Genomic DNA, 21598 nt, shown 5'->3' with positions numbered 1-21598 from the left:
CAGACATGCAGAGAGACAATGATGGGAAGACAGGGAAGGAGAGGGCAGCCATGTAACTGGAATGATGCATCTCCAAGCCAAGGAACAGTTTAGGTTACCAGAAGCTAGGAGAGAGACCTCAAAAAGATCCTTCCCGAGTGCCTTCAGAGGCAGCAGATCACTGCTGACACCGTGATTTGGGGCTTCTGGCCCCCAGAGCTGTGAGACAGTAAATTTCTGTTGTTTTAAGCTACCCAGTATGTGGTGCTTTGTTACAGTGGCCCTTGGAACACAGCACTGTTTTAAAATCCCTTCCAAAATCATTTTATAGATGGTAAAGCAGAGGAGGTAAACATGCATGAGCCAATCTTTAGCCATTTGCAATAGTCAAAGATGCTGTTTTATTCCATCACTGGGTTAAATTCCACTCTTGTTCCCAAATGCAAGGAACATTTCCTTATTTTTACCTCCGATTACTATTGGAGAGGGAAAAAGAAAAAAACCAAAACAAAACAGAATTCTTCTGTAAGTCATTATACTCTGAAGATATTTAGTATCAGGCTGATTACTGAATAAAAAGATCTGGTTACCATCACTTCGAATCCAGCAGAACAGAATTATATCCACTACCTGGCTTTCTCATTCGTTTTCTCTAATTTCCCTCCCCTCCACCATTCAAGCACCTTTGACTGCATTCCAGTTTCTACCAAATGCTGCTGAAGCTCCAGCTATTTTCCTTAGATTATATAATTTTCCAGAAAACTCAGAAGTTGATCTGCTTAACAATGCATTCATTTTTCCTCTAAATAATAGTATTATTTTCCATCTCTAAGAAAGTGAGCTTTGTAATATTTCCTCTCCAATTTAAAAAGAAGCATTAGCCAGCTTGCATTAAAAAAAATACTTGAATGCTACTCTGATTCTCACTACAGTGAAATATTTTCTCCATGTAACCAGAAATAGTGATGGAAAATCTTTTCCTTTTACATAATATTTGAGCATAATTGGTAAAAGCCTTCAATTATGGAGAAGTCTTATAAGAACTGGTCTTTCTCTCCACAAAAACTCAAATCCATTCAGATTTATGTGACTCTATTAGCTGAAGTCTTTCTATTGAGTTAATCATATAAAATGCTTTTTGAAAGTCTGAATATAGTATCTCTCATGAATGCCTCCAGCCATTTTCCCTGTTCATCATAAAATTTAGATGTAATAACACTGTGCACCTTAGTGCTGTTTTAGGGAAATACCACAATACAAGTAATTTACAATAATACTCTACAAATTGAATCTAAGCTTGCTCATCAGCATGATGAGCTTGATGAGATAAATTAACTTAAATAAATAGGCATTTATTAAAAATAAGTTATTCAATACAAGATAATCTTTAAGGTAAATCTTTCCCTTTTTTCATAATTAATAAAGAAACTTTGAACAATGCTTAACATAACTATAAACTTTGTGACTCTCAGTTGAAGGGAATTATTGGACAAATCATAGGGCTGAGTCTTGATTCTTACATAATTTCATATAAGATCATGGGCAAATAATCTAATCTCTCTTCAGTTCCATTCCCCATTATAAAATAGAATAATATTATCTACCTAATAGAATTTTTATATTTGAGAGAGAGAGAAGAGGGAAGGGACAGAGAGGGAGAGGGAGAGAAAGAGCAAGAGAGAGAGAGAGAGAGAGAGAGAGAATCCTAACCAGGCTCCATACTCAGCACAGAGCCTGACTTAGAGCTCAACACGCGACTCAGTCCCATGAGCTGGGATCATGACCCTGAGCTGAAATCAAGAACTGGATATTCAACTGACTGAGTCACCCAGGTGCTCCTCTACCTAATAGAATTCTTAAGATGATCCAATAATACAACAAGCAAAAATTTAGTACTGTTCATTTCTCTGACTTCATAAGAATCAAAATGTTTGTACACACACAAATAAAAATTTAAAAAACAAACTGTGATGCAGATTATTTACAATAAGAAATTTTACACACATACATACTGAACACACTCATCCATATATTTGGTACAAAATTGTACCAACCTTCCCACCAAGGCAGGAAGAGTCCCAACAAAATCTTTCGAGGATGATCACCATGCTACAGTACGAACAGCTCCAGTGGTGGGAAGCCCATTTCATGTTGAAGCAGCTCAGCTACAAGAAAATTATTCTGTTTATGCTTTCCGATTTCTCATGTTCTAGATCTGTGCTCTGGTTCCATATAGAACAGACCTGATGTCTCTTCTATGTAATAGGTCTTTGGTTATTGAAAGAGAAATACCTGCACACACACACACACACACACACACACACACACACACATGCAATAAAAAGCAGATACCATTAGATCCTTTATGTGGAACCCAATGTAGGTTTATGTTGATCAGAGATGAAAGAACTGAGGCTCAGAGAGGGTAGATAACCTGTCCAGGGCCACCCAGATAATAATTAAAAAGCCAAGGTTCCAACCCAAGTCTGCCAAAATCCACAGCCATGCTCTTAACTGCTATACTTTACTTTTAAATATGTCTTCTTCAAGCCAAACATTCTTTAAGCCCAGTTCCTTTAGTCCTTCCTCAAATGGAACATTTTCCAGACCTTTCATCAATCCCGTTCCATTTATAAAACCCTCTTAATACCTCTGTGAAAACGTGCCAGCTTCAAAATGAACAACATACAGTGATCAATGCATATGTTAACAATCCCAGACAATCTTACTATAGCACCCTGGGAGGTTTGCTTTCCCACTCTCTCAAAAGATAATTTCATACTTTCTAAAACTGCTTATACCTCCTCTCCACTGATGGTCTTGCTTTATACTCCTCAGAGAAAATAGAGGCAAACCAGCTGGAGTTCCTCACACCTTATCAGTTAACGTAAGAGCCCAACTTGCGAAGTCATCCACAGTCTCTCATTTCCCTCTGTCACATCTCTGCCCCATCTCCATGGCTGGCCCTAGTGTTCTGCCTTCTCATGAACTACTCTTCCTGAACTTAACCTTCTTTACCACATCCAATGTTCTCCCTCCATGTAATGATTCATCCCTATCAGAACACCAACAACCCCTAGTACTTGCCCATTAAAACAAGAAAGGAAAAAGGGCATCTGGGTGGCTCAGTTGGTTAAGCTGCCAAATTTGGCTCAGGTCATGATCTCAGTTTGTGAGTGTGAGCCCCACATCAGGCTCTGTGCTGACATCTTAGAACCTGGAACCTACTTCGGATTCTGTGTCTCCTTCTCTTTCTGCCCTCCCCACACTTGTGCTCTGTCTCTCAAAAATAAATACATATAATAAAATAAAATTTTAAAAATAAAAGAAAAAATGAAAGAAAGAAAGAAGGGATGGGGAGGGGAGGTCAGATCTCTACTACTCCATTTCCCACATTTTAAAAGCAATATCCTCATTTCATCCTGTCCTATCTGTCCACTTCAACCAGCTTCAGCACACAGCACACCCTCAAAGTACTCTCACAACTCCATTCTGATTTTCCACACTTTTCTTCCTGATTCACTTTGCTCCAGTCCTATGGGTCTTCCTTAGGTCTTCCAAAAACTTTTCGTGCTTGTTGCCATGTTAAAAATTTATCTCATGATTCTGGTCTCAGCTTAAATGTCTTCTTCTCAAAAAGGTCCCCCTTCCCTCCCTAACCCGGGCATATTCTATCACAATCCCCCAATTTCATTTTCTTTGTTGGAGGCATTATCTCTAAAATGATTATACTTGTATGCCTCTTTGTTTATTGTATCGTTTCCCACTAAAATGAGAGCCACAATCTTATTTGTCTATTGGCCATTGCATTCTCAGTGACTAGAACAATACCTGGCACATAGTATATACTCAGTAACTGAATGAGAGAATAAAATCAACAGATTAACCAAAAATATTTCATAATGCAACAATTGTAACCATGGCCATTGTTTCAGATTCAGTAAAAGCATTTTCTCAATTATCAGTCATTTTTTTAAAGTAAATGTACTTTAACTCAAGACAAACTTCTTAAGCATCTTTCTTGTACAAGGTGCTGTGCTAGATGTTTTGTGTGACATAAAAGCAAAATATTGTTGCAGTCCCTGCTCCTGTTGGTAATAGACAGGGAATGAACTATCCAGAAATAGTGGGTATATGTAAAACTTACGGAATTTATAATTTTGAGTGTTTTAAAGCTACAGAGAGGTGATGTGGCAACTAAAATAAACAGAAAAGGCTACTAAAAAGGCGCAAAATATACAGAATTTTCTAAGGAGTTCCTCTTGGGGGAAAATCTGGGTAAACTTTTTGACCTTAACTAAAAGAATACATCTGTCTTTGGACAACCACATGTTCTAAGAGGAAAGAAAACACAACAAAGATGCATAGACATGAATGACCACATTTCTTGCAGGATAGAGTATTTTCTTTACCCTTTCTCAGTGATCTGACCCTATGCTTAGGGTCTACCATAGCTTGAAAGTCCATGATCCTGCACAGACCATTTCCAGGTTCCAAGATCTCCTCAGAACTTAATCCAGATCCTAGAGATGTTCACACCTGGTTCTATTTTGAGGTAGACTTAGGAAGGATCTACCTGAGCACTCAAGAGCACTAGGTTTGGATAAACACATTCAGGCACACTCTAAGACATATCTAAGGAAGAAGCTTTCAGAAGCATTTTTGAGAACTTAAAACTGCTCTGTTAATGTAAAATGCTATTGCTATTAAAGAAGTAAACCAGTTTATGGCTAATTCTTATTGAATGGCTCCAGTATCAGTGATTTGGGATAAGCAAGTCCTAAGAGATGAAGCATAGGTAATGTAATTACACATCCATTTCTTGTGATGTATGACTATGTGAAGCATTACTAATCCCCAAACAGATACCTGCTGGGAAGACTATCGAAAACAGCTGCTTGGTCCACAAGAAATGAACCAAGTGAATCCAAAGTACTGTGGGCATTCAACTGGCGGATTCCCAAAGTCAGATCCTGTCCACCAAGCACAGGATTTATAAGGAATTAAAGAGGATTCCATCAGAAGGTACATTTGTTTCAGGCATAAATCACCCTGCCAAGTCATTTATTATTGTAATAACCTCTCTCAGCATTTCTATTATTGGAGAGGACTTCTTTTCAAATGAAAAATGGCGTACCTGATTATTTGCATGGGAGCTGGCGTCATACTCATTTTGGCTTCTTGTTTGAGGCAGTGAGAGGGCCAAGGAAAGGCCTTTACATCCTTACATGCATATTGATTACAGTTAATAGAGTTCATAGGTTTCTTATGTGTGGGGAGTTAAAAGACAAGAACTGTAATGACGGAAGCTGTACCAATCCTACTGGTTTATCTAGGAAAGCTTTAAGATTTCAAGCACTAAAAATAGTTAAAACTATCTCGGAAACTGTTTACATTGAGCAAGGATAATTATGTGAGCCTGTAACTCCTTCCCGTCATATTAGAATACTTTAATAACCTATATTTTATTTATATCTAGTTGCTGAGTTTATTAGTGCTTATTATAGGATATGTTCTTAATTTTATGTTTTACAAAACAATTTGAATAATCGGAATTACTTTTGTGGATCTTTTTCCACTTACAACAAGATGAGTGAATTATAAAAAGCCATTTTCTAAACATGCTAACAGGTGCAGGAAAGATTGACAGAGCGATACGAGAAAGTATTCTTAATGTAAGCTTTCCAAGATTTTTAAATGGAATTTCTTTAATGAGTGCATATCATTTTTAACGGGCCAGGTTTACTACTCAGGTGATGCTGAACACAGGATATAACAGTATATTTCATCTAACAATAACCAAAATCAAAGTTACATGACATAAAGATGTGTGCATAAAGTGAGAACCAATTAGAATCAGAGATTAGTTATCTAAGAAAGATATATAAAAGCAAACACTGAAAGAACATGTAAAACAATAGAAGCCAATAATTTTGGATTATTGAAGGAAAGAAACTTCAAATTAGATGGAAAAGAGCAAACAAGGGAAAAAAAAAAAAGAAGAGCTGGCTCAATGGAAACAGAAGCAGGTGATGACTTACACGCTTTTTTTGTGTGTGTGCCCATGTCCATGGCCCTGTCCCCAGTTGACTTATTAATTTATCAAAGTCTTCCTAAGCACTTACTGTGTGTTCTGGGTAAACAAGAAGAAGGTGCAAGTTCCCACTAATAAGAAGCTCCTGGTCCAAAGGATGGTCATACATTATAAATCAGAATCAAGGACTTTCCTGGTCTCTCAAGTATATAACCCTTCTCTACTTGATTGGGATATGCCATGGTTATTTTTCAAATCATTGTATGTGAATCACCAACATTCTTCCTGATTTTCCTTTACAGTCTTTCACACCAAAAAGAAAATGTTACCTGAGTTAGGTTCTCAGAACTGAACTCTGATGTGAGGCCTCTAGGAAGTGAGTTGCCTTTAAGAAGTTCTGAACATAAATTGAATTACCAAGAATTCTATTCATTGAAAAACACATTATATTGCATCATGTCCTTTTCAAATAGAGTGAAACTTGCTTATATTAAATTTCTAGGAACCCGAGGAAAAAATTTGATATAGGATGGAATTTGATATACTCTAGAAATATTACATGTGCGTGTAATAGACCTGGATTTCCAATTTGATTGCTATATACAGGGATTCAATATAGTTGGGTTCAATATTATAGAGTTTCATTGAATTTGCATTTGTGTTTTTCAGGACTTATATGGTCTGTGTTTCCTCAAGGTAAAAATCAGATTGATTCCTGGGTCCAGGAAAGCTACATATTCATGGATACAGGAATTCTGGGAGGAATTTGAGTAGATGAAAGTTGGGTAAGCAATCTTGGTGAGCTGCCTTCCACTTTCATATTAACTTAATTGACTGGAGTTTAGACTATCGAATTCTGGAATGGCAGGCGTCTTTCTCTCTTTCCCTAGCTCTATAATTCTCTGGCCTATAACTTCTCTATTCCTTTCTTTCATTTAACATTTTAATATCCATTTGGATAAAAGTGTTTAAAAGAAGGAATTACCAGGAGGTTTCAACATGTGAGGAAATTTTCTGCTCCTAATAATGTCTCAAGCCTTGGAAAAATTTTTAAAAAATGAAAAAATAGTGACTGTGATAAAACAGACATAAATTATTATATTAATATTTATACAAAATACACCACCCCCCTTAAATTATAGACACTGAAGACTATTAGCATTTTTGAAGACATTTTTTATTGCTCCATGGTTTCTTCTTTGTTTTCATTCTGAACCTGAATACCGTCCTTTCAGAGATTCATACCTGGGTGAGGAGGATTGGGATTAAAAACTTTTTCCTCCCCCATGGAAGACTCTAACACAAGGGATGCCATGGAATCAGTGCTCTTCACTGAAAAAGTAAATGAATGAACTAAGTATTCTGTTTAGAAACCCTTGAGTACTTCGACAAACATACTACTTTCACATGAAAGATCCAAACGCTAAAAACATAAAGATTGTCACCATACAGCTCCAAAATCAGTTCTAAATTCTACTGATTTCACCCAATGTTCCAAGTAAGCAACTGTAATTAAATAAATAGAAACATATGCCTTGAATACCATAACAGATTGGCTTCCCCACAGATTAGGAACTCTGAGCTGTTTGCTCTTACAAACACAGGTCATACATACATACAAAATAATACTAATCTCTTTCACCTGAAATATTTCACATAATGACTTAAAAGTCCTTTTCATCATCAAAAAAGTGTATATTTAGCTAGCTAAGCTCTTCTTTATACACAGGGTTGTATTAGGGACTCAGCAGTTTATAGAAAGCATCAATGTCTTCTTAGGCTCTACATACTCAGTTTATACGACAAAAGAATCTCTTTATGAGGGAAATAAAATCAATTATTGACTTAAATGGCTGGTTATTTCACAAGGCATCTTGTGCAAAGGCATTGGTCCATTAGCATCATATAACCTCAGCTTCAGATACATCCAAAGGAGGCCAAATTGGTGTATCTAAGGGAAATATCATGGAATGAATACACACAACATATGAAAATGAATTAAATATTTGAATAAATGTTTAATCAGAGTTAATGCAAGCCTTACACATTGGCTCCATGAGAAGCTCTCCTGCAACTGCTCTCTCTCCTTCTTTTTCCATCCAACCCCCCTACATACATACACATACACACACACACACACGCACACACGCATGCACGCACACACGTACACACCAGCTGCGATGATGAGATACCACCTCTGGAACTGCAATTTTTTTTGGTTGCCCAGATATCTTGTTTCTAACAGCAAGTTCTCCTGGAGGGAGCCCCCACATTCACCTGCTATTAGAAACGCTTTTCCTGTAAATCTCTATGCCCTTGACCCTAGAGCCATCTAGCTGATGGCTGCAATCCAGAGGTATGGAAACTGGAAGGGAAATGGTGATTAAGGGAAAGGGAAGGATAATGGGCCTCCTCCCCTTACAAAGAAAGGCAAGGCTAGATAGAGGGCATTGGGTGTTTGTGTGACACTGGGTGGCTGGCTACAGGAAGCACACAGAAGAGGGAACAAGGGTAATCTGCATTCTTTTCTCAATTTCACCTCCAGTTTGTCCTGTTGCTTTGTGGGGAGCAAGCCCCACTGGCCAGAGCTTCCAAATGTGGGGGCTTTTAGGGTTGTAACTCTGCAGAAAGAGGTATCTAAGAGGCTTGTCTGAAAGAGGTCTATATGGCAAGTGCACTGTTTTTACTCCAGTGCTATAAACATTTATAATGACTTGGCAATTGCTAGAGGACAAAGTGCCCCCAATCTGACCACAGGAAGTAGTAGCAAAGGGACTTTGCTTCAGTCAGTACTAGAAAGAGGGGCACCTGGCATCTACTTGGTTATTGACCTCCATTTCTACAGCCATTTGCCCACATGCTTTTAGACATCCATGGATTCAGTTTCCTCCTAGCAAGCGTGCTGTGCTCGGCCAGCATATTAGGTCCAAACTACCTGGTTGGCATACTTCTCTCCTGTTCTTGACCACTCTATCTTTAAGACCAGATTAAAGTACTTGGCCCTTTGAGTGTAATCTCAGGCAAAGGCTCCCACCTGGAGCTTCTTCGTTCATGGCATTATTGATAACTCTACCTTGGACCTTTTGAAGGAACTGAAAACTCTGTCATTTGTCAAGCACACAGTCATGCATGAATCCAAATTTGGGTTGATTTTCTGCTTCTTTAAGGAAGGTGTAGAATTGTGTGAAATAATGTATTTATAAGTTAACATCCCCTTGACTATAATGACAATGACCTCTTCACAGCACCCTCCTTCACCCAATACAACTGTTGCTATTGCAGGGCAGAGGCACATTTAAGGAGCATTTGTCATTCAACTATTTCTGAATACAAAAACTGGACAAAGACTCTCCCAAAATTTCCATGTAGTCGCTGCTAATATTAACTCCTTTATTCTTCTCTTAGTATATCGTAATGTAAAGAAATTACTGACAGTAACTCGAGGAAAAATTCTTTTTAAATATCCTACAGCAATTCAGAAGTATACATTCACTTCATCGCTTCTCAGCCTTTTGGCTAAGATCAAGTGCAGAAGTATATATTCACTTCAAAATTTACTACTGCAAGAGCAAATTTGATCATTTTATGTATTCACTGATGGTCCCTTAATAACTGCTAGTTTTTAGCCTCGTTTATGGTGTTTAAAAATAATCACATGAGGGGCACCTGGGTGGCTCTGTCAGTTAATCATCTGACTTTGGCTCAGGTCATGATCTCGTAGTTCATGAATCGAGCTCCACATCAGGCTCTGTGCTGACAGCTCAGAGCCTGGAGCCTGCTTCAGATTCTGTCTCTCTCTCTCTGCCTATCTTCTGTTCATATTCTTTTTTTTTTCACAAAAACAGAAAAATATTTCACAAAAATAGATAAACATTCCATGCTAATGGATTGGAAGAATATTATTAAAAAATCAATACTACCCAAAGTAATCTACATATTCAATGCAAACCCTATCAGCAAAACATCAGTATTCTTCACAGAGCTAGAACAAACAATCCTAAAATTTATATGGAACAAGAAAAGACCCTGAATAGCCAAAGCAATTCTGAAAAAGAAAACCAAAACTGGATGCATCACAATCCCAGACTTCAAGCTATATTACAAAGCTATAATCATCAAGAGAGTATGGTATTGGCACAAGAACAGACACGTAGATCAATGGGACAGAATAGAGAACACAGAAATGTGGCCAACTAATCTTTGACAAAACAGGAAAGAATACCCAATGGAAAAAAGACAGCTCTCTTCAACAAATGGTGTTGGAAAAACTGGACAGTGACATGCAGAAGAATGAATCTGGACCACTTTCTTACACCACACAAAAAAGTAAACTAAAAATGGGTGAAAGGCCTCAACTTAAGACAGGAACCATCAAAATCCTAGAGAAGAAAACAGCCAACAACCTCTTTGACCTGGCTGCAGCAACTTCTTACTTGACACATCTCCATAGGCAAGGGAAACAAATGCAAAAATGAACTGTTGAGACCTCATTAAAATATAAAGCTGCTGCATAGTGAAGGAAACAATCAGCAAAACTAAAAGACAACCAACAGAATGGGAGACGATATTTGCAAATGACATATCAGATAAGGGGTTAGTATCCAAAATCTGTTAAGAACTTATTAAACTCAACACCCAAAAAACAAATAATCCAGTGTACAAGTGGGCAAAAGACATAAATAGACACTTTTCAAAGAAGACATCCAGGTGGCTAAAAGATACAATAAAGAATGCTCAACATCACTCATCAGGGAAATACAAATCAAAACCACAATGAAATACCACCTCACACCAGTCAGAAGGACTAAAATTAACTAGGGCAACAATGGATATTGGTAAGGATTCACAGAAAGGAGAATCCTTTTGCACTGCTAGTGGGAATGCAAACTGGTGCAGCCACTCTGGAAAATAGTATAGAGGTTCCTCAAAAAGTTAAGAATAGAACTACCTTAAGACCCAGCAATTGCACTACTAGGTATTTATCCAAAGGATATAGAAGTGCTGATTCAAAGGGGCACATGCACCCCAATAGTTATAGCAGCATTATGGACAATAGCCAAAGTATGGAAAGAGCTCAAATGTCCAACAACTGATGACTGGATAAAGCAGATGTGGGGCACACACACACACACACACACGCACGCACAATGGAATATTACTTGGTGATCAAAAAGAATGAAATCTTGTCATTTGTAACAATGTGAATGGAACCAGACTTTATTATGCTAAGCAAAATAAGTCAGTCAGAGAAAGACAAATATCATATGACTTCACTGATATGTGGAATTTAAGATACAAAACAGATGAACATAAGGGAAGGGAAATAAAAATAATACAAAAACAGAGAGACAAACCATAAAAGATTCTTAAATACAGAGAACAAGCTGAGAGTTGCTGGAGGGGTGTTGGGTTGGTAGAAGGGCAAAAGGGATGAGGGGTATTAAGGAGAACACTTGGGACACCTGGGTGGCTCAGTCGATTAAGTGTCCGACTTTGATTCAGGTCATGATCTCACAGCTCGTGGGTTCAAGCCCTGAGTTGGGCTCTGTGCTGACAGCTAGCTCAGAGCCTGGAGCCTGTCTTTGGATTCTGTATGTGTGTCTCTCTCTCTCTGCCCCTCCCCTGCTCATGCTGTCTCTTTCTCTCTCAAAAATAAATAAAACATTTTTAAAAAAAACTAAAAAAAAGGAGAATGCTTGTTGGGATGAGCACTGGGTGTTACATGTAAGTGATGAATCACTAAATTCTATTCCTGAAATTATTATTACACTATATGTTAACTAAAAACAATAAACATTATATTGCAGGCAGAAGAAAAAATAAATTAAATAAAGTAAGAGTTAAAAAAATTTTTTTTGTTTACTTATTTTTAAGAGAAGGAGAACAGGGGAGAGGCAGAAAGAGAGGGAGAGAGAATCCAAAGCTGAGTCCACACTGTTAGCACAGAACTGGTCATGGGGCTTGAACTCATGAACCATGAGATCATGACCTGAGCTGAAATCAAGAGTTGGACACCTAATCAACGATGCCACTCAGATGCCCCCAAAATTTTTAATAAAAAAATAATAATAACCAAACAGCATTTTGGTAACCAGCCTGTCAGTGATTTCCTTTCAAAGAAGCTAAAGTGGAAAAGGCAATAGCAAAAGCGACCCCTTTGCAGATAGTCACACTTCAGAACAACCCTTTTCTCCTCCGCATATGACCCTCATCTCCCGGTGGCTGACACGGGACCATTATGGCCAGCAGCGGGTGAGGCCCTGGGCAGAGGGTGTGCTTAAGAAGCTCCAGCCTCACAGACACTTCAGGCTCCTGTCCTACATCCACAACCTGAAACCTCAGTTCTAGATCTGGATCACTTGTCACCAAGAACTCTGGTCCCGGCACCTCACTAAACTGACCCCAACTCTGCCTTGACTCAGACCTTGGTCTTAACTTCTACTGTAACAGCCCCCTGAATCCATCACTGAATTCAGTAGCTTCCAGCTTCCTTTCTCTGAGTTCTTTCCTCCCTCATCTTGGGGCTCCCAGAGCCAGCCTGACACAGCAGCATAGAGCCCCCAAGTCATATACACCAAAGTCCATTAAGAATCACCTAAAATGTCAACACGATTTGAAAACAGCTATTAACAGTGCATATGTAAAGTTGGCAGTACTTGTGATAAGCAGGAAAAACAACAATGAATACTAATGTCTTATATTTGTATAGCACCTTAGAGTTTCCAAAGTGCTGTCATAACACCCTCGAGATAGGCAAAAGGGGTACTGTTTTCCCATTTTGCACATGAAAACACTTGAGTTTGGAAGGGTTAAATGAATGAAGCAAAACAAAAATTCACTTTTGGGACCCACAAAGTAACTGTTCTACACACTATACCGGATGCCCCCTGGGAAACCCATTGGAAGGTACTTGAAAGATAGTCAATCTTCGGGAATTTGCCTTTATAATGCTGTCAATTTCTCCAATGTGGTCATAGATCACATACTTCAGCCAGGAGTACCACTCATCATAGACACTCATTCCCAGGCCTTGCCCCAACATAATATCAGAAGCAAGGGCAGATTTTGCCTTTTAATTAGCACCCCCAAGTAGCTCTGATACACCCACCCTATATGAAGTACAGTGTGTGAAAGAGCCAGTTCCCATCTGGACAGGAGTCCTCTTACTGAGCACTCCAGAGAAGCAAGATCAGCATACAACTCTTGTTCTGAGGAAAGCCAGTGAATCAAGATGGCATCCAAGGCCACTCATCAACCTTTGAAGCCAAGTAGTAAGGGAGCTTTTTACCTATGAACAAAACCCTCAGGGGTTAAGAACATGGACACCAGAAATAAACTTCATAGACTCAAACCCCAATCCTGCCACTGATAAGTGACCAGGGGCAAGGTACTTACCCTCTCTGTGCCTCAGGTTTCTTATCTATAAAATGGAAATAATAATATAGTAACTATTATACTTTCTAGGATTGTGAAATTAAATAAATTTAGTGGAAGTAAAGCCTTTAGAACAGTACTTAGCACCAAGTATTGTTGAATGAATGTTGGATAGTAATAAAAAAGGGCTTCTATGAGATTATAGAAAATACATATATTGGTCTCTGACCCTGGTTCCTGCACGGAGATCCTAAAACTCTTGTAAATTCCTATGTGATAAGAGCACTAGACACATCTCTTGTTCTTTTTTTTAAGTTTTTTTTCAAATGTTTATTTATTTGTTTTTGAGAGAGAGAGATAGAGAGTGAGCAGGGGAGGAGCAGAGAGGGAGACAGAATCCCAAGCAGGCTCCACACCGTTGGCCCAGAACATGATGCTGGGCTCAAACTCACACACCATGAGATTATGACCTGAGCCAAAAACCAGAGTTGGACGCTGAACCAACTGAACCACTCAGGCACTCCAGAGCATCTCTTGTTCTAATGAGATGACTCTGAGTTGGCTCCTGGCACCTGAAGTGTTTTGGGGAGAGGGAGACGGTGGAAGAGTGGGGAGTGTGATTCCTATGGTATTGAGCTCTTAACCTGTGGGATCCAACATTATCTCCTGGTAGATGCCATCAGAAATGAACTAAGTTGTAGGACACCCACCTGCTGTTGTGAAGAATTGCTTGTTGTTTGGTGACCAGAGCGAAGGGTTTTCTGTGAAGGTACAAGAGATACACAGGGCAAAGAAAGACATAATAGGGAAGAACTGGGGTTTCCCTATACAGGAAGATAGAAAACTGAGTTTCCCTCCACAGCTGGTGTCAGTGAAGTGGGATTTGCTAGACCAGCCCTGGCTCATAAAAACATGTGGTTTGGGAAGAGAAAGGATAAAGGGGGTGGGGCAATGAAGAACTTTTGATTCCTGGGTGGCCATCTGGTCACCCATAGTATGGAGCAGCCACTGTGCTGCCACCAATTACTAAAGGAAAAATATTGCCAACAGAATTTAGAAATAGATCCAGTGTCTGAGTGTTGGTTCACTGGGCACCTAGAAAAATGTAAACTAGTAAGTAAAAGGTGAAATTTAAAACCCTTGGTAATTATTATTTGTTAACGAAAAGCATTTCTAAGATCTCTGGTCACCAAGAAGGTAGACAATTTGCGGGGAGGGCAAAGCTAAGAAACTACTGAAACCGTAGGGCAGAATGTCCAGGAGCTGTTTCATTTTATAGACTGGTATCATTTGCTTCCTGAGGAACTTTATGAAAATGGACTGTGAGAGAGGTGACTTTGGGGGTCATGTCTGGTTTTGAATGCAGCAGAGTGGAAGAGCATGTGTGCGCTCACACAGAACCCACGGCTCGCTGTGGAATGACCATGGATGGCTGCGTGTGGCCTGGTTATTCCTGAGGGAAGAGCCAGCCTGGTGGAGTGGACAACAGTGTGACCCCAGTAAATCATAGCAAATGCTGTAGTGAAGGGGGTCCTCGCGCCTGGACACCCCATGTAAATTTATCATTACAATGCCAAAGGGCGGGTTGGGAAACCTATGGATTGTCTCAGCTTCCCCTCATGGGCCTCACGAATGCTAATAAAAAAATTACATTGATTAACAAGAGAATGTGGAAAGGCAGCAGAGAAAATAAGAGAATGGTTTCAGCAAGGTGGAAATTTTTAAGTTGGCATAGGAAATAAGGTGACTAAAGCAACTACTGATGGGGCAGGACAAAGAGGAAGGGAAGAGGGGCAGGACTCAGCAAGCAGAGCAGACATTTTTAGATGGTTATTAAGAAGTGGGATGGGGGCACCTGGGTGGCTCAGTCAGTTAGGCATCCGACTCTTGATTTCAGCTCAGGTCTTGATCTCACAGTTTGTGGGATTGAGCTCTGTGTCAGGCTCCACACAGGCAGCATGGAGCCTGCTTGGGACTCTCTCTCTCCCTCTCTCCCTGCCCCTCCCCCAGTCATGCATGCACACTTTCTTTTTCTGTCTCTCTCAAAATAAATAAATAAATTAGGATAAAATAAAATGGGATTAATAAAGTAGACTGAGAGTTTAAAACAAAAGTCTTAATAGAGCATTACCTCAGGTTGGGTGGGTCAAAACAACCCCACCTGACCCACCAACATTAAATTGCCCCAAACAGTCTGATCTATTTATCCCCATGGAGAAAACTTTTTAAGACCTGAAGGCAGAGATTACAATGAGAATTTTGGCCAACAACTTGTGCTTGTGGCAAATCCATCACATTCAAGATCCACAAAAGGGCCAGGGTCCCCAGATTCAGCCTCTCAACAGAGGACCCGAGGCCCTTCCCACGAAAGTGGGAAAATGGGTCAGGGAGTGGAAGAGAGGTTTCCAGGACCCCTTGATGCAGGAGCCCCATGTACTGCACTACCCAGATCCACTGGTGAAGTTCTGACCCAGGCTACAGTTATGTAGAGAGAGTATAAAAAACGTAAAGTGGGAGTATGAACGCTGGAATCTTTAATCAGGCTTTATATGAGTGGCTGTGTCTCTCTTCCCTGAATGTTTTATGGGATGAGGAACATGTAAGTATACAGGGGACACACAGAGAAGAAACACACAGTAGAGAGGAACTGGGGTTTTTCCTTGTAAAGAAAGGAAAAAAACAGTTTTTGTTTCTTAGCTCCCTTTCCTGATTTTATAGATCCTTGGATGGACATGCATTGCTAATAGCCAAAAGAGGCACTCAGACTGATGGGATTTCCAGCATCTGGCACAATATCCACAATTAAATACTTGCCATGGTAAGTATTCAATACATACTCATTGTATATGAAATGGAACAAGCCCAACATTTTACCTGGATGGACAATTTAGAAATGAACTAGATGGAATCAAGCATCTGTTCTTCGGTACTGTGGACTAACCCAATTTCCAAGGTCTTTGAAGTATGTCCTGAAAGGCAAACTACATTTTGTGAATTTTGTTTTGTTTTGTTTTGTTTTGTTTTAATAAGCTGCCATGTAAATTCTAGCTGAGATCAGTACTATTAGCCTTTCTGGAGGCAAAATAGGGGAATCCCACTGCTGAGTTCTTATTGTCCTGTGCAAAAAACATGAACTCTCGCAATCCTATTTCCCCCATGCTCCTATTTTCTTTCTCCCCCAACCCTACAGCAGACCAGCATTCATAATCTACCTCTGCTGTTTATATCTTCCTAACACGACTCCATCCCTTAGACATTTGAGACAGCAACCAGATAAACAACATTCTCTAGAGTGATTATTCACTTTCTAATGAACAATCAAACTGCTGATATGCGAAAAGAAGTTTGGTAAGTTTTAAGTGCTTCTGGACACACACAGTCTACCTGACAATATCTGAGTCATTGTACTGTGCGAAAAAAACATAAAGAGAAGCTATCATTCTGCACATGGTAAAAATGGCAGCCGTTTGGAGCCACCCATGTAGATGTTAAGGCTGAGCTCTTAGAGAGTGGTAGATATTTCCAGCATGGGCAGGAAAGAGCAAGTTTCCCTAAAAGAAAACACATTGACAACAAGGGAACAGGTTGCTTCTATTGTCAATGCCCTAACGACTTTCCTAAATTAGCTTTTAATGGGAACCCTTTCTGCATGCTTGATGACGCTCAGACCACCCAAGTTAATTTGATACAAATGTAATTTAAGAGATTCCATGTGTGTCTTAAAGAAGATTTTGGGTATGTGGGGTTTGAGTTGGCTTTTTTTCTCTCTCTCTCTTTTCTTTAACTTGTTTCTCTTTTTTAACTTGGTACAAGTTCTTTACCATATTTGTGCTTTTGAAAATGAGGATTTTCTGCTTAGTTATTACTTACAATCCAAGATAACTTGTAAAGTAAATGAATTATACAATCTCCATTAACGTCAAATACAAATCAAGAGGTCGGTTCTTCCGTTGAAGAATGTGGCCTGGTGTCCATAAGGAATAACTGAAGAGGGATGTTGGTGAGTAGGTGATGTTCTTAAACCTTGTATCTTGGGCCAAGAAAATAAATATATATTATTTTACAGAAAGCTAAAAGCAGAGAAAGAATTTGAGTTGTTCAATTGCAACCTGAAACGTTTAATCAGAAATGCTGTAAGAGAACTTGTAGGGTGATTGTTTGATTTATTTTTATCCATCATTTTTAATTGGCAGTATCTTATTTTCTTACATGTAATGTCAAACTCCTAGCATAAAAATTCACAAGGCTAAAATTAGTCTAGCTTTGCCTAACATGCCACAAGTTGAGATTTGCTTCTATATTAAACACCCATAGAGAGAGTGGAGAATGCAAGGTTAGGAGTCAGGTCTTTCTAGGTTCAAATCCCACATCCACCACTGGTTCTCTTTGGACTCTCAGTGTTGTGTTAATTTCTCTGAGCATTAATTTTTTCCAGCTGAAAAATTGAAATGTAGCCACTGTAAGACTTAAATGAGGTAAACATTATGAAGTACTGAATAAATGATTTTTAAAAAGTGGTGATGGTTCAGGTCAGCACTTTCTGCTGAGAGATCCTGCTTCCCAGAGGGTTCCAGGATATGCCCAGCCCAGCCGCCAAAACCACTGATCACCAAGTTTCCAGATTTATTCTCAGTGTCTGGCTGAAAGTAAAAGGAAGTCAATCTTTCTACCAAGATAGATTACTTTATATTACTTTGACAAGGATAAGACTGGAGGAAATGATGGTCCAAAAAAATGGCTGGAGGGAAAAGGAAATTCAAGAGCTACATAGATTTATGTAACATGAAGAAAAAAATTAAGATATACAAAACTGTCTTATGCTTTACTCAAACAAACAAACAAAACAGAAAGGAATATGCCCCTAATTTAAGGACAGAAGGCCATGTATCAAACCGGGACAGGAAGGAAAGGTGAGTTATACAGCTGTCATGGTAGAAAATCTCTGCCTAAGGCTTCCTTAGAAAGGTCAAGGAAAAGCAGATTGAGAGCTTGGAGAAGAGATGTCTTAGGGCAAATCATCAGATGCACCTTTAAGTGGTGGCCATTGGCTTAGTACCCAAGCAAAATATAGAGGGAAGGATTCTCTCTAATGATTTACCTGGACTGCATCATTTAAATGAGGCTTGAGAAACAATATCACTAAAAAGTGAGGAAGAATATCTAAAACAAAAGAAAGAAAAGTTTCTTTAGGACGAGTGTCCGTATCAGTCTGAAGCCCAAGGTGGAAGCATATCTAGGACAAGTCTAGGATATACTAGACTTTGACCTTTCTTGAATGAACTCCACTCAACTAAAATTTGTTGAAATCTGTAATAATGGTATATATGCAAAATAAATTCATTTTAAGATGTCACGGTGTCATGTCTTATGCTTAAAACTTTAATCCATTTTAGGGCCGCCTGAGTGGCTCAGTTGGCTGAGCGTGTGACTCACAGTCTGTGGGTTCAAGCCTCTGTGCTGACTGCTTGCTCAGAGCCTGGAGTCTGCTTCGGATTCTGTGTCTCCTTCTCTCTCTGCCCCTCTCCTGCTCATGCTGTCTCTCTCTCTCTCTCTCTCTCTCTCTCTCTCAAAAATAAATAAATGCAAAAAAAACATTTTTAAATAACAAAAACTTTAATCCATTTTAAATTTACTTTCATGTTTATATGTAAATATCATGTGACCATAAAAAAGAAGGAAATCCTGCCATCTGTGCCAACCTAGATGAACCTGGAGGGTGTTCTGCTAAATGGAATAAGCCAGACAGAGAAAGACAAGAGGAATAGGGGTTGCCAGGAACTAGGGGTTGGGGGTGAGTGGGGAGATAATGGTTAACGGGCACAAACTTTCAACTATAAGGTAAATAAAGTTCCGAGGCTCTAATGTAGAACATGGTGCCTATAGTTAATAATACTGTATTATAGACTTAAAATCTGCTTGGAGTAGATTTTAAACATTCTCACCCAAACAAACAAAACAACAACAGCAAAGTGACTCTGTGAAATGATGGAGGTATTAATTAACTTGATTGTGGTTGCCATTTTATCATGTGTACATACATCAGATTATTTTGTTGTATACTTTACATACATTACAACTTTGTTGATATAATAAAGCTAGAAAAAATTTTCAAAGAAGAAAATTAAAGACACCTAGTAGATTACCTTGCACACACATGACACCTATAATTGAGAACATTATTTTTATTACTAAACATCTGAAAAGTCCAAAAATAATCTTTATTTCTTTCCAATCCTCTGACTCTGATCAACACACTACTGTTTAAGTCCATTCAGTCATTAGTACAAAGGAGCATAAGCAATGTAACAGTTATATTATATTTTCTCATTGTTGAAGCTTGTAGTACAAGTCCTTCTGCCTCTGATCATACATTCTGTTTTCCAATCCTTTATTTTTTTTAATTTGTTTAATGTTTATATATCATTGAGAGAGAGAGGGAGAGAGAGACAGCTTGTGCACAGAGAGACCCAGAATCCAAAGCTGAGCTGTCAGCACAAAGCCCCATGAGGGGCTCTAACTCACGAACCACGATCATGAGCCAAGCCGAGTCAGACCTGAGCCACAGTTGGACACTTAAACAGCAGAGCCACCCGGGTGCTCCTTGTTTCCAATTCTTTAATCTCTTTTCTGGATGTTATCTGAAATCCTTTGTGTCCTCTCTATTAGCAGACCAATCACCACCTGTCCTCCCCTTCTCATATCCCAGCCCTCTCTGCTGCCTGTACCCTTGACCCCATCAACTACATCATTTCCAATGCATTTACTCCCTCCTCCTGTTCAGTTATCTCTTCATCATCTACTCTTGTTTTAGTTCAATTGTTCTGAAACTTTTCCATCTCAAGATGCCATGATGCTTTAAAAATTATTTAGGATGCCAGTGAGCTTCTGTTTACTAATGCATTTTAAAGTAACAACCATAATCCATTTACATATTAACATAAATAACATATCTTTATAAAAATTCTACTTTTCAAAACAAAATGAAAGTAGTGGGAAAGTGACTTTTTTTCACATCTTCACAAATCTCCTTAGTGTCTGGTTTAATGGAAGACAGTGGGATTATCACATCTACTTCTGCATTCAATTTGTTGAGATATGTTGTATTTGTTGAGGTAAATTAAGAATGTCTGGCTTCATAATACAGTTGGAAAATGGAGATGTATTTTCATGGCCTTTTTTGATAAGTATGGATTTCCTTCTTTGACACTACACAATGCACCACAAAAGCAGTTCCTTAGCAGTCAGTTGCAATATGGATGTCAAACCATATCCGTCAAATGTTTATACTCTGCTACATTAAAATCAATTGGTCTACCTTGCATATTAAATGGCTCAAGTGCCCATGCATGAGTTTATATTATCAGCGTTAGTTATTTGGAAAGTATTGGTTCCCTAAGCTGTGTAGATCTTCCAAATGTTGACACATTTAATTATACAATATCAAAAAATTGCATTTGTTAATATCACCACCAGCCTCATCTCCCAAGTCTTTAAGTATTGTGAAGCTGTCAAGTTCATGGGGGTGGAGAGAAGTTTTCCAAAATTCTAATTTTCACTTGAAAGCTTAAATTTTTATCATAGGCAAGAAACACTGTCAGTTGTTTCCCTTGAAGTGACAGGTTCACTTTTTTCATTTTGGGAAAAGTGTCTGCCAAATACACAAATCTGAATAACTCTAGTTTTTCTGCCAGTCATTCTTTCAAGTGAAAACAGTATTGCGTGAGGAAACAGCTAGATCAGTGCACGGCCCAAACAGTCTTCTGGGTACCTTCCCTTCAGGTGACCAACCAGCCCAAGTGTTTCCTTTCCTCTTCTCATTCAGTCATAGGAAATGCTAAGATATACTCAAGAGCTGAGCTTTTATAAAATCGATAATTTTGTATTACTTCAGTCAGAACATCCTTAAGTGAAATGGGCTGACTGCCCCCCACAAACACGTGACAGTGGCAAATACAATGACTACCAATGCCCTTTGGTTCTGGGGACTTGATTGATGTGAGGGTGTCAGCAGCATTTCCCACACTTGAGAAACACTGTTTTAAGTATGTAGAGACATACTTTTTAAAACTGCATGTTCCCTTCTTGATGAGAGGTTCAAGATGGAGATTTAATAAAATGGCTTCTCCCCTCTGAAGGTTGCGCATACTGTTAGATCTCCAAGTCTCTGCAGAGCTTGTAGTGTGTTCAAACTTTGTATTTAAGTATTTATAT

General features: G+C 38.9%; 1 long non-coding RNA gene across 1 annotated transcript; it reads right to left on the bottom strand.

Moving 5' to 3' along the window:
- Nucleotides 1-7172: 7172 nt before the first annotated feature.
- LOC115278039 lies at nucleotides 7173-17371 on the bottom strand. The gene is made up of 4 exons (XR_003902655.1): nucleotides 17258-17371; nucleotides 16262-16356; nucleotides 13409-13433; nucleotides 7173-7258 (listed from the first exon to the last, which is right to left on the bottom strand). It is a non-coding gene; the product is annotated as an uncharacterized LOC115278039 (long non-coding RNA).
- Between the last annotated feature and the right edge of the window lie 4227 nt (nucleotides 17372-21598).

Source organism: Suricata suricatta, chromosome 14 (genome assembly GCF_006229205.1).
Source record: "Suricata suricatta isolate VVHF042 chromosome 14, meerkat_22Aug2017_6uvM2_HiC, whole genome shotgun sequence".
NCBI classification, from domain to species: Eukaryota; Metazoa; Chordata; class Mammalia; order Carnivora; family Herpestidae; genus Suricata; species Suricata suricatta.
The sequence above is the reverse complement of the archived record's forward strand: the minus strand, read 5'-3'. Positions and strand labels throughout refer to the sequence as shown.